General features: G+C 37.4%; 1 long non-coding RNA gene across 1 annotated transcript; it reads left to right on the plus strand.

Moving 5' to 3' along the window:
- Positions 1–1,643: 1,643 nt before the first annotated feature.
- On the plus strand, positions 1,644–9,572 carry LOC134201100 (uncharacterized). The gene is made up of 3 exons (XR_009976282.1): positions 1,644–4,976; positions 5,749–6,777; positions 7,677–9,572. It is a non-coding gene; the product is annotated as an uncharacterized LOC134201100 (long non-coding RNA).
- The last annotated feature ends 2,914 nt before the right edge of the window (positions 9,573–12,486 follow it).

Here is a 12,486-nt window from a genome sequence, read left to right on the forward strand (position 1 = left end):
CGTCGTTTAACGCCATACTTGGATGATACGGACGAGTTACTTAAAGTTGGTGGTCGAATCCATAAATCGCTTTTACAATTTGAAGCCAAACATCAATTAATTCTACCTAAAAAACACCCTTTAACTAATCTTATTATTGACGATGCACACTTATGTAATTTACATGCCGGACCGCAGTCCGTTCGCTACGCGCTTTTACAACGCTATTGGATTTTGTCAAGCCGTAACATCGTGCGGCAGCGCATACATCGCTGCGTGCAGTGCTTCCGCGCGCGCCCGACGCACAATCAACCGCGCATGGGACCACTCCCAGCAGTTCGTGTTCGCCCCGCGCGACCGTTTCTAAAGACCGCGGTAGATTTTGCTGGTCCATTTTACGTGCGCGCCAATAAGGTGCGTAATGCAAAAATTATAAAATGTTACGTGTCGGCGGTTTTCGTGTGTATGAGCGTTAAAGCGATACACCTCGAATTAGTTTCAGAGCTTTCCACAGAAGCCTTTATAGCAGCCCTGCGACGTTTCACGTCCCGTCGTGGTTTATGCACCGATATTTATTCAGACTGTGGAAAGAACTTTGTCGGGTGTGACCACTATCTTCAAGACCTTTACGAGTTTTTACGAAGGGAATCTGTGCAAAGCGCACTTAACCAACAAACCCTTCAACAGGGAATTACGTGGCACTTTCAACCTCCATACGCGAGCCATTTCGGAGGACTACATGAGTCTGGTGTTCGTAGTTTTAAACACCATCTTCATCGCGTTGTAGGTAATCGCATCCAAACGTACGACGAGATGCATACGTTCTTGTGTCAGGTCGAAGCGATCTTAAATTCGCGTCCACTTTGCGTTTTAAGTTCAGATGCTTCGGATCCCCTTTCATTAACACCTTCCCATTTTTTAATCGGAGAGCCCATGACAGCTCTGCCTGACGTATCATTGATAGATGAGTCACCGAATCGTCTCACTCGCTGGCGCTGGATTCAACAATCCATCCAGCACTTTTGGAAGAGATGGAGCAAAGAATATCTCCACGAACTTCAGCAAAGTAACAAGTGGCTTCAGGACAAGGGCGTCGCCCTTCGTGAAGGCACTGTTGTGGTGGTATGCGACGACCGCTTGCCGCCGTTGCAATGGAGGTTGGCGCGCATCCACGAACTTCATCCCGGCTCGGACAATATCACACGAATTGTAACCATTAAAATGGGAAATTCCCTTTATAAACGACCCGTGGTTAAAATATGTCCTCTTCCCTTGGAGTAGTTCAAGTCATTAATTATTAGTTTTTTGAATTTATTAGTTTCGAGTAAGTTTTTTAAGCTTTACGTTCTTTCGATATTAGTTTTTAACTTTTGAATATTAAAAGCAACTACGTGCTTTTAAGGTGAGCGGCATGTTCCGTCCCGTAACAGTTTGTTCTAAAATACATATTTATATTATTATTATTTTTTTTATTGTGAATAATTATTTTTTTTTATTCTTTGAGTACGTAACGCGACACAATTTGGTTTATATGTATTATTCATTTCTTATTTTTTCTTGTACTGGGTCTGCGACATGTTGTGTGTATCGGAATGCACCATTTCCGTGGGAAATGGTTCTTCGGCGCGACACTAGCGCCACCACTTGCCTGCCTGTTAGTGCGGCAAAAACAAAAAACAAGAGTTTTTCGCGCGAAGCCGCTGTAGCCGCATCGGCACGCGCATTATATTTGATATATTTATTATGTAATTAATTAATTTAATAAAATTTTTTCATGAAATTTCTTGAAACTTAAACTTGTGGCACTTTGATGAAGATTGGTTAGTGATTGTATTTTTACGTTGTTGTTGTAGTAGTCAGAGAATCCAAGCAGTGCACCTGAAATAATAGTTAGCGACAACAATGGACACTGACAATGCTAATTGTAGCTGTATCATTATTGCCAACCGTTATCTTTTGTTGTAACTAAGTGAATAATCTATACAACAATATATTTGCCTTTTTTCAATAATAAGTACACAGGCGGTTTCTTAGTTCAATGTTAAGTGCTGGATAAGTTCAAGTAAAAAAAAACAAATTCTTGAGATAGATTCAAACACAAATTGAGGTTTTTACTTTAAAATTTTAGGCTAGGTCATAGGTAGAATTCGTAATAAATTTTGAGAAGTAGGGTTAATAAATAAGGCGGTTAGGATTTAATTCAAAATGATTCTTTAATTGTAGTTCTGAATTACTGCGGCAGAGCGCGAAGTGTGGTGGCCAGCAGTGGATGTCTTATGTGGGTAATGATTAACCCGCAATCCTTATCGGATTCCAGCTGAAGATCGCAAGCTTTATAGTGAAAAGAACTACGTGTTTAACTTTAATATTTCTTTAAATTAATGAATAATTAAAAAAAAGATGTGTGGTGTCGTGGGACACCAGATAGGAACGAAGTTCCTTATTATAAAAATATTAATTTTAAGTTCAATTCGAGGTACAAAGAAAATAAAACTGGAGGTTCCGCAACAACCCACGGTCATTCGGTAACGTGCGAACTTATTGTGGTACACTTCATTCACGGTTGTATGCATAAGAGTTAGTGTATTGCGCGAAAGCTCTGAGATCGTGGTCAATGAATGATAAAAAAATATGTTATTTTTTGTACGTTATTACAAAGTTAAGTCGTACACTGTGTGCATTACTAATAAAAATCTTGCGTTACGGACGTTTTTTCCCAATTAGGGTACCCCTCCGCCTCGTCCCATAAGAAACTTCGTTCCAAAAATTATAATTTTTAAATCAATTTGTTTTCCATTTTAAAACTTTTAATTTAAATGATGGAAAATGAACTTAATTTTACCAGTATGTACTTATTTATGTATTTGATTTCCGCAAAAAAATTGTTCTAAAGCATCAAAGATATCTAAGCTAAGAATTTGTATACATATTTCAAGCCAAATGACCCCAATATTGGTGCGAGTTAGTTGAATCACTTTAGAGTCGAGTTCAAACACATGTTGCCAATTGATACACGTGACCAATATGACATAGTGTAGGATGTGACTTTATAATATACATTTATACATAGATTATGTACTTGTAAAAGAGTATAAGTTATTATAACTACTTTTTTTTTGCTACACCAACTAGAACTCGGTAAAGAATTCGACGAGTGCAATCACCAGGGTCCTTAAGCCTGCTTCTATTGCCAGAGCTGAAGACGTCTAATGACAGAGTTTTTTTTTTTTCTTGCTTAGATGGGTGGACGAGCTCACAGCCCACCTGGTGTTACTGGAGCTCATAGACATCTACGACGTAAATGCGCCACCTACCTTGAGATATAAGTTCTAAGGTCTCAAGTATACTTACAACGGCCGCCCCACCCTTCAAACCGAAACGAATTACTGCTTCACGGCAGAAATAGGCAGTTAATGGATCTGATGAATTTGGATGAATGGATCTGAGTCTGAGGCGTCCACGGTGACTGGCTAGTGACATGTGAGCATAAGTCGAAAAGTAGTCAGCGGTGGCACCGATAAAGCGAATATCATGACGCATAGCCTTATCGAAGTACTGTTCCAACGTTGACTTCCGGTGACAACGGTTTTTCCTGATCGGTTAATTTATTAAGTATATTAATTTAGTTTATTTATTAAATATTTTTTAACGAAATTTAGTTTCCGATAACCATTAAATTCTTTCAGAATAATGATTTAAGTTTTTTCCTGATCGGATATAAATACAAAAAGTCTGAATACTTTGGTCATGATTAGCACAGCAACGTGGAGAATTATTATGAAGCATTAAAAGCGAAATTCTTCTTTTACGTTTGGCCGCGACACCATCTATTTAAAAGGCTAACGAGACAGACTTCTCTATTTGAAGTATGTAATATCTAATAAAGATAATGAAACACATACATTCTACACTACACTATACTATCACAACACTATTTTCTGTCACTAAATAACACTTGTTTCACAAATGGTATTGTCACATCGATCCATAGACAGCTAACTCGCTTTTTTTGTCATTGTATTCTCGCAGTAATTAGTAAAGTGGTTATCTAAATGCTACCGCCCACCCTGGGGATTCGAAGTGTCTATTGTATTAATTGTTTAATTATTGGTCCACGGCTGATAACAGCAAAGCGGTGTAACTGGTGGTAGGACCTCTTGTGAGTCCGCACGGGTAGGTAACACCAGCCCGCCTATTTCTATCGTGAAGCAGTAATGCGTTTCGGTTTGAAGGATTGGGCAGCCGTTGTAACAATACTAAGACCTTAGAACTCATATCTCAAGGTGTGTGGCGGCATTTACGTTAGAGATGTCTATGAGCTCCAGTAAACACTTAACACCAGGTGGGATGTGAGCTCCTCCACCAATCTGAGCGATAAAAAAAGATGTGTGGTGTCGTGGGACACCGGATAGGAACGAAGTTCCTTTTTATAAAAATATTAATTTTAAGTTCTATTCGAGGTATAAAGAAAATAAAACTGGAGATTTCGCAACAACCCGCGGTCATTCGGTAACGTGCGAACTTATTGTGGTACACTTCATTCACGGTTGTTTGCATAAGAGTTAGTGTATTGCGCAAACGAACGCTCTGAGATCGTGGTCAATGAATGATAAAAAAATATGTTATTTTTTGTACGTTATTACAAAGTTAAGTCGTACACTGTGTGCATTACTAATAAAAATCTTACGTTACGGACGTTTTTTCCCGGTTAGGGTACCCCTCCGCATCGTCCCATAAGGAACTTCGTTCCTAAAACCTTTTTGATTTCAAACTTGTTAAAAACCTTTTTAAGGTTTGATTACGTAACATTTATGAATGTTTTGTATTGGTAATGATTCGCCGCCTCTCGTTTCCAGTCGAATCCCAATTAACGAATACCGAAATACAACTAATCAGCAAAACAATTGCGACCTTAATTGCGTCCTGTGTTTAATGCGAAACGATAAATTTTGCCACCCTCGCTTTAACGAAGCTGTAAGAATACCCAGACCAATTACGTAATGTTGAATGTTTTTTTTTTCAATACATTTAATTACAATCAAATTTGATTACAATCAGTTCTCCTTCTCTTGAAAAGGAATGCGTCACGTAACTTCAAAAATTCTAACAAATGTCAATGGCTGAGGACTATTTGTCTATATATGTATAAAATATAAAAATGAATTGCTGTTCGTTAGTCTCGCTAAAACTCTAGAACGGCTGGACCGATTTGGCTAATTTTGGTCTTGAATTATTTGTGGAAGTCCAGAGTAGGTTTAAAAGGTAGATAAATATGAAAATGCTCGAAATTAAATAAAAATAACAATTTTATTTTTCCTCTGATGTGTCCCCCGTCGGACGGATTCCTTTTATTTCTTTTTAAGTTTATTTTATGCAAATGTTTAGGTCTTTTATATATCGAGGCACTACGAAGTCTGCCGGGTCAGCTAGTTACTTGATAAAATTGGCTTTGTGTGAACCGGGTAAAAAACCACTTAATATATTAAGGATGTATCTATGTAATCTAATAAAAAAACTGACTTAATCTTAGCCTAATTAAGAGGTGTACCTAAACAAATAATAGCATACAGAACGGTTTCTATATACATATTATATTATGTTTATAATATGTACATCAATGTATGTATTGCAAACCAGGCGAATATCAAATTCTTACCATTTTCATCCTCGAGTATTTTGGTGCTTTTTTACGTTGGCTTATAAGAACATGAACTTGCATTGAATATTTTCAGTGTAAAACATTTTTACAATTGGATTTTTTTTCCACAGGAGAAAATCGCCGGATCCCCCTCCCCACAATTTGAATGTTGGCAACATAAACACAAGGCGATTCATTCGTAGCACATGTCTGATAGGAAAATGCCGTTGGCAGTTTAAAACAATTGACGAGGTGACTTAAATCGATCGCTGTGTTAATTTGTCTGTTACATTAAAATAGACTCTACTGTTGTTATACGTAAATCAGAGTTTTTAACGAAATAATTTTTCATATATGGATTAAAACGCTCATTACACAACAGATTAATTAATAAGCATTACACATTACACATACTTAAACATTATATACATAAATCTGAGTTTTTAATGAATGAATTTTTCATATATGTATTAAAACACTTAATTAATGAATAAGCATTATTTAATATGAGCGCGCACTTAACTGAACACTTAAAGACAAGAAGGAAGTTAAGTAAAGAGTGAGATAGCTACATTTTAGGACGACAGGTGTCGAATGCGTTTAGGAATTGGTTTGATATCTCACAGAATTGAATAAAAAAGATTCTAATCCGAGTTGCGAATGTTTAATTCGTTTTTTTTTTTACCTAATTGCCTACCTTTTTTTTTTTTTTAACACTGGGGAATCCATTTCCGGATACCCGGTCGAGGGGGGTAACGGACCGGGTTATGTCGGACTCCGGGGCCTCCTGAGAGGAAGAAGGGGAGAAGAGAAGGGCCGAAGTCCTTCACCTCCCCCAATTTCTCACAGGAGACTACGCCTTGAAAAAGGCGCGCGAAGCACTTGCCCCGCAGAACGACTAACGACTAAACCCCATCGAGCTCCACCACACCGACTACACGAAACTTACGGTACCGCGATGCGCGCCGAAAAACCCAATTGCCTACCTACCTAATGGCTGGTAGCCTAGGGGGCTATTACCGCTATGCTCGGAAGTGAGCTCAGGGACTGAACCGGAAAGAATTGCTGATACTAATCATAACAAGGGCGTGCTTTGCTGAATCTACTATGGGATCGCAATCGTGACCCACTGACAGAAGATCCGGCGAGAAACTCAGTGGGTGAGATATATCTGTTGTTACTTGAATAAATAGGAACAATTAGGAATCAGTTTGGTCTAGATATAGCACGTTTTCATCACTTACTGTCGACTATCGTAAAGTGACCCTGAAATTGGCCAGGGATTTTTTATTGAACAGTCGAGCGAATGAGCTCACAGTACAACTGGTGTTAAGTGGTTACCGGAGCCCATAGACATCACAGCGCGAATACCGCCAATCGAACATAAGAAAGGAGGGGGGGTGCCACTAACCCTAGCTTTCAGGTGTGGCCAACCAAGGATCAACAGACATCTTGCTGGCAGTATTCCGAGTAGTGTCCCGTAAGGTGTGGATAGATTCTGAGTCAGCTAAAATTGTGTCAATATTTTAAGAAATTCTAGTTGCCTTAACTCTGACCAGTATTTCGCATAAGAGAATATATCGGAATATAAAGGTCATAATATATTGGAGTACTGCTATTTTTTTTGCCAACCTATTATCAGTAACCTCGAAGGCCTATGCTAGCTTCAGCGGACGTTTAAGCGAACTGACGAAGCTCAGTCTGGAGATTTTATCAGAACAAAGGCACTCGATTTACAACTTGCCAATGATCTGAATTATAGAATCCTGCCGAAGTAATGATATTGATATTTTACGAACACTTTATTTCCAATTTCCAAGTACGAGAGAATTCTGTCGGCGTGCCAACAAACAAATCTCAATACCTTTGAGATTATTAGATAGCTATCGGCTCGTAATAGTGCCGTACATTTTGAGACATTATGGCGCAATCTCAACTGTATTGGAATAATAATTGTGAGATCTCTTTACATGGAAGTCGCCATGGCCCAATGGATAAGATTTCCGGTGTACTCATATCGAACGATGTGACTAAGCCGATTTTTAAATTCAATTTGCAGGTACCGACATCAATCGACAAAGAGTCGGCAAGCTGAAGACGCAGGTTCATATATTCCTAGACCTTGTGATCGCTGGAGCAGATGGATTCTTGAGGCCACGCATCATCAAACTGTATCTGGACCGACCCCCGACCAGTTGGAGCGATAACTTACGCGATAAGAGCGCCTGGCGAGAAATGGACGAGCTTACCCAAAGATATTACATTAGAATAGGCCTATATGGAAGACTGCGGGCTGATCATGATACAAAGATGTTATTAAAATACATACAAAGTGTTCTATTCTATCAGACCACAGACGTCCACTGTTGGGCATAGGCCGCCCCCAAGCCAGGACACAAAGATCGGTCCTGCGCTGCTTGCCTCAATAGGTCGCCTGTCCACCTTGTGGGTTGCCTACCCAGGCTACATATATACTTATACAAGGTAAAAGCGAACAGAATCTTCAAACAGGGAATCACCTAAGTAAGTCGTGTAAATGTAAACTACATTTTTTTATATCATATCTGTACACGGTGGACGAGCTCATAGCCCACCTGGTGTTAAGTGGTTACCGGAACACATAGACATCTACAAAGTAACCCACTTTGAGATGAGTTCTAAGGTCTCTGTAACTCGGTAACTGTACAACTGTCTCTGTAATTAAAACGGCTACCCCACCCTTCAAAACGAAACACATTGCTGCTTCACGGCAAAAATAGTCAGGGCGGTGGTACCTACCCGTGCGAACTCACAAGAGTGCCTACCAACAGTAAAACAACACCAGTACATAAAGTAAGTAAGTACATTACCAAGTTTTTTTTTGCTACCAAGTTACTGCAGACGCGAAATACTGCTGACAGAAACGAGATGAAACGGCACGTCTGCGGTAAAGGAAGGATGCACAGTATCCTTATGTAGTCCTTATTAAATGGACCAAATCTTCAGAAACCAAAACTAAAGTTTCTAAACCAGCGCAACCAGTAGTAGTACTATATTTATACGAGCTTTATAAACCTCAAAGCAGAATCTCGGTGCTCTGGGGGTACGGCAGGGGCGCGTTTACATCACCTGCCAAATTTAATTTAATGCTAATTTGAGTAAGCAACCCTTTTAACGAACTAATGTACCAGCCTTCCCTTTGTACGTAGTCATGTAGTATATAGGGGGTATTTATGTTTTTAAGTCAACTTATGCCTTGTTTTAATCTATCTATATATATAAAAATGAATTGCTGTTCGTTAGTTTCGCTAAAACTCGAGAACGGCTGGACCGGTTTGGCTAATTTTGGTCTTGAATTATTTGTGGAAGTCCAGAGAAGGTTTAAAAGGTAGATATATGAATGAAAATGTTCAGAATTAAATAAAAATATCAATTTTGTTTTTTCTTTGATGTGTCCCCCGTCAGACGGATTCCTTTTGTTTGTTTTAAGTTTATTTTATACAAAAGTTTAGGTATTTTATTTATCGATTGAGGCACTACGAAGTCTGCCGGGTCAGCTAGTCACAAATAAAAATCGTATAAGTATCGTTGAAAAAAATAACTAAAGTTAATATTCGTAAAATTTTACCTACGAAAAATTATTCAACCAAAAAACTAATGATCGGTCAATGGCTTTAAGTCTACTTCATACAACATACGAATTCATTCATAAATCGTTCGTCAAAGTAGAGTATCCATAATTTAAGCTGCATTCCTAAACACTATAAACTTCAAATAAACATATAACTGCTAATTAGTTTTAACTACAGATTTTTAGTCTGAGATGCCTAAATAATCCTCTTCTGGGAATTGAGGACTATTGTTGCAAATATTCCGAATATTAATTCTTTAGTTTATTTTACAATTCATATTTATTGGATTGAACATTATGTAACAGCTACCTACTTTATTTATAGAATTAAATTACTTTTACACCTTTCGTTTTTTATTATCGTTTTTTATTATTATTTCCAACTTTTCAAATACTTCCTTCACCGCGAAAACTGTAAGTAGTTTTAATCATGCATACGAATTGCAAAAACCGAAGATAGTACTACAGGTATATTAATTTTTGGAGCAGGGCAGAAAAAATCATGCTCAGCTTAGTAAATAATTTGCGTAGCCATAGCCAACGTGAAATGCCACCACTCACTTTGAATGTCCTTAATGTTACATTACACAATCTTCTTTAAAAACGCAGCACCTCTATGGAGTTTGTAATGTGCATTTACTTCTCATTTCGGCATGTTGGTACAAATGAATAAGCATTGTTGGTCACCTGTAAGGGCTGGAAACCCTTTGCCCTACCTGTTGTGACAAATTTTACCTCCATTTGCGCACTTGTGTGCATTCACGACCTTCCCAAGCTGATTTCGATCCTGCGTTAGATTCAGCGAAGCACCGCTTGCAGATTCTAGCAATTTCTCTCTATCTTAGACCTACCAGTCGAAAAAGAACATTCTCAATCAAGGCCTATCTCTTATGTTGTTATTCACATTTCATAAATATTAGATACGGTTCTGATTTAGATATTAGAGCCATAACATACAGAATACTAAGCAAGGTTCGCGTTTGATTTGTCAGTCATGTTTTTGGTATTAAAATAAATCTTTGATACTACACTCATCTGTATTCTAAGAACGTATAGAATGACAAAGCGAAGAAATCAGAGATTGAGACATGTTGTTTTTTTTTATATTTTTTTAATTTAAACTTCAGTACATCGCTATTTGATTTTTTGAATTCATAAATTCACAAATAAATAAGTAAACAGTCGTTCCAAGTCAAATAATCGTGTTCAAATATACACAGATTGATTTTAAGTGTGTTGGTGACAGAAAAAACAAAAAACTTATAACTAACTATCCGTAATCAGTAGATTACAAATCCCTCGAGACATTTTTACGCATATCTGTCACATAACACACAGCTTCTACCGAAATGTGAATTATTAAACTCGTGGCCGGATTTAACACTATCAAAAATATAATCTCTAAAATATAAAATACGTTTATGCTAATAATACTCCTACGAATAATGTATAATTAATACTGATACTCCTTCAAAGAATATCTGAGCAGCGATTTTAATATCAAACAGTGGTTCCGTAAACATTTTATATGGTCTTATTTTATTAATTAGTTTTATCTATCGAAGTCGATTTAAAAAGTTACGTCATCGTGGTTAAAGACGCTCTCAGGTACATGCATGGAAAAATCCGTATTAGTGGCTATTGGAACCGATAAACATTACAACGTAAAATTTGTCTTCCACTTTGAGACATTAGGTTGCATCTCCCATGTATTGTGCAAGCATCTATCCCTTCCAATATTCGCGGTAAAAATGACAAACGATATCTGCTCGTTCCCTACTACAATAACCTACTTAAAAATATTGAACACAGTACAGCTTTTTTTTTATTAAAGCTAAGCCAATAATGATTTTAAATAACAGTAAAAGCTCCAGTAATCATTTAGTCGATGTTTGATTTTATCTTTGTATATCACAACAGTGTATTACTATCGTATACTTCGTCCAAACTTTGGCGATATCTTGAACAGATCTCGAATAATGATAAGACAGCTAAATAGTGAGCTTGAAGTCCGTTGAAGCTAGAATAACCCCTCAAGGCTACCAGCAGAAGTCTCAAAAAGAAAAAATCAGGTAAAGTAGTGTCACAAAAGCGTTTTATTTCGATAAAAAACATCACGACTTAGAACAGTATGTAATATATATTGACAAAGTATATAAAATAGTAAATATTCGCAAATTCTGATGGTCCCATCACTGAGTTTCCGAACAGAAACGTGAACGAACATCGCAGACCGCGTGAAATTAACAATTTCGGGCATACTCATTTGCATAGACGGTACATACAAATCTGCATATTACTCGCCTCAATGAGACTGTTCATAATGTTCGTCTGCATCTCGCTGTACATAAAGATACGAGTATTACATGTCGAGATTACTAATATTTTAATGGACCTAATTCGGCCGTGTTTTTTTGAAGTGAAACTTCTTTGGGCGCGTTGAGAGCTCGACAGATTCGTTACGGCTCTATCCGAATTTTCTCTCTAGAGAAAAGATACAATTTAAGAAGAGCGAGAGTGAGAAAATAGATAGAGCGTCTCGCGAACCACTCAACCGTGGAGAGAGGGAAAGGGCAAAGCGAGCTAGGTATTTTCTCTTATACACAAAATTCCCTATGTATTACAAGAGAAATTGATTTAAGGATGAAAAATTAAAAAACCGCAATACTACACAACGCAAAAGAAGTTTCACTTCTTTCACGTGCACCAAGTTGCACACGTATCATTTTTTTTGGATTGAGTCCCCTTTTCACTGAAATACAGAAATCAAAATTTATAAAGTAAAACATGTCTGACGTCACTTTTCTTGGAAATTGAATAATAAAGGTGTAAACCGTGTGGAATACTTAACGACGAAGAGAAGATCTTCCACCGAGCTGGTAATATTGCATCTATTACCTGAATCCTTTCCGATTTCAGCTACGGCTACTGTAGCTTATAACCGATTCACTTTATTTATGGGAAAAAGGGGATGCATTTACATAAGTCCTAATCCCTGTAATAGTCAAAATTATATAATACATGTACTTGTTAATGTGAAATAATATTCTAAAACGTTCTGTATTAAAATATTACTTCAATTAAAACTTACACTCATGTATTGCAAACAAAGAAAACAAAAAACAATTTCGATATTAGCATTTTTTTGAAAACGCCGTTAAAATATTTACATTACATTGTATGCAAGGCTGAGACAAATAGACACGTTGAGGTCACACTTAATTAAGGTTGCAATATACAATTTGATTTCCTCTTGAAT

Source organism: Bombyx mori, chromosome 23 (genome assembly GCF_030269925.1).
Source record: "Bombyx mori chromosome 23, ASM3026992v2".
Classification (NCBI taxonomy): domain Eukaryota; kingdom Metazoa; phylum Arthropoda; class Insecta; order Lepidoptera; family Bombycidae; genus Bombyx; species Bombyx mori.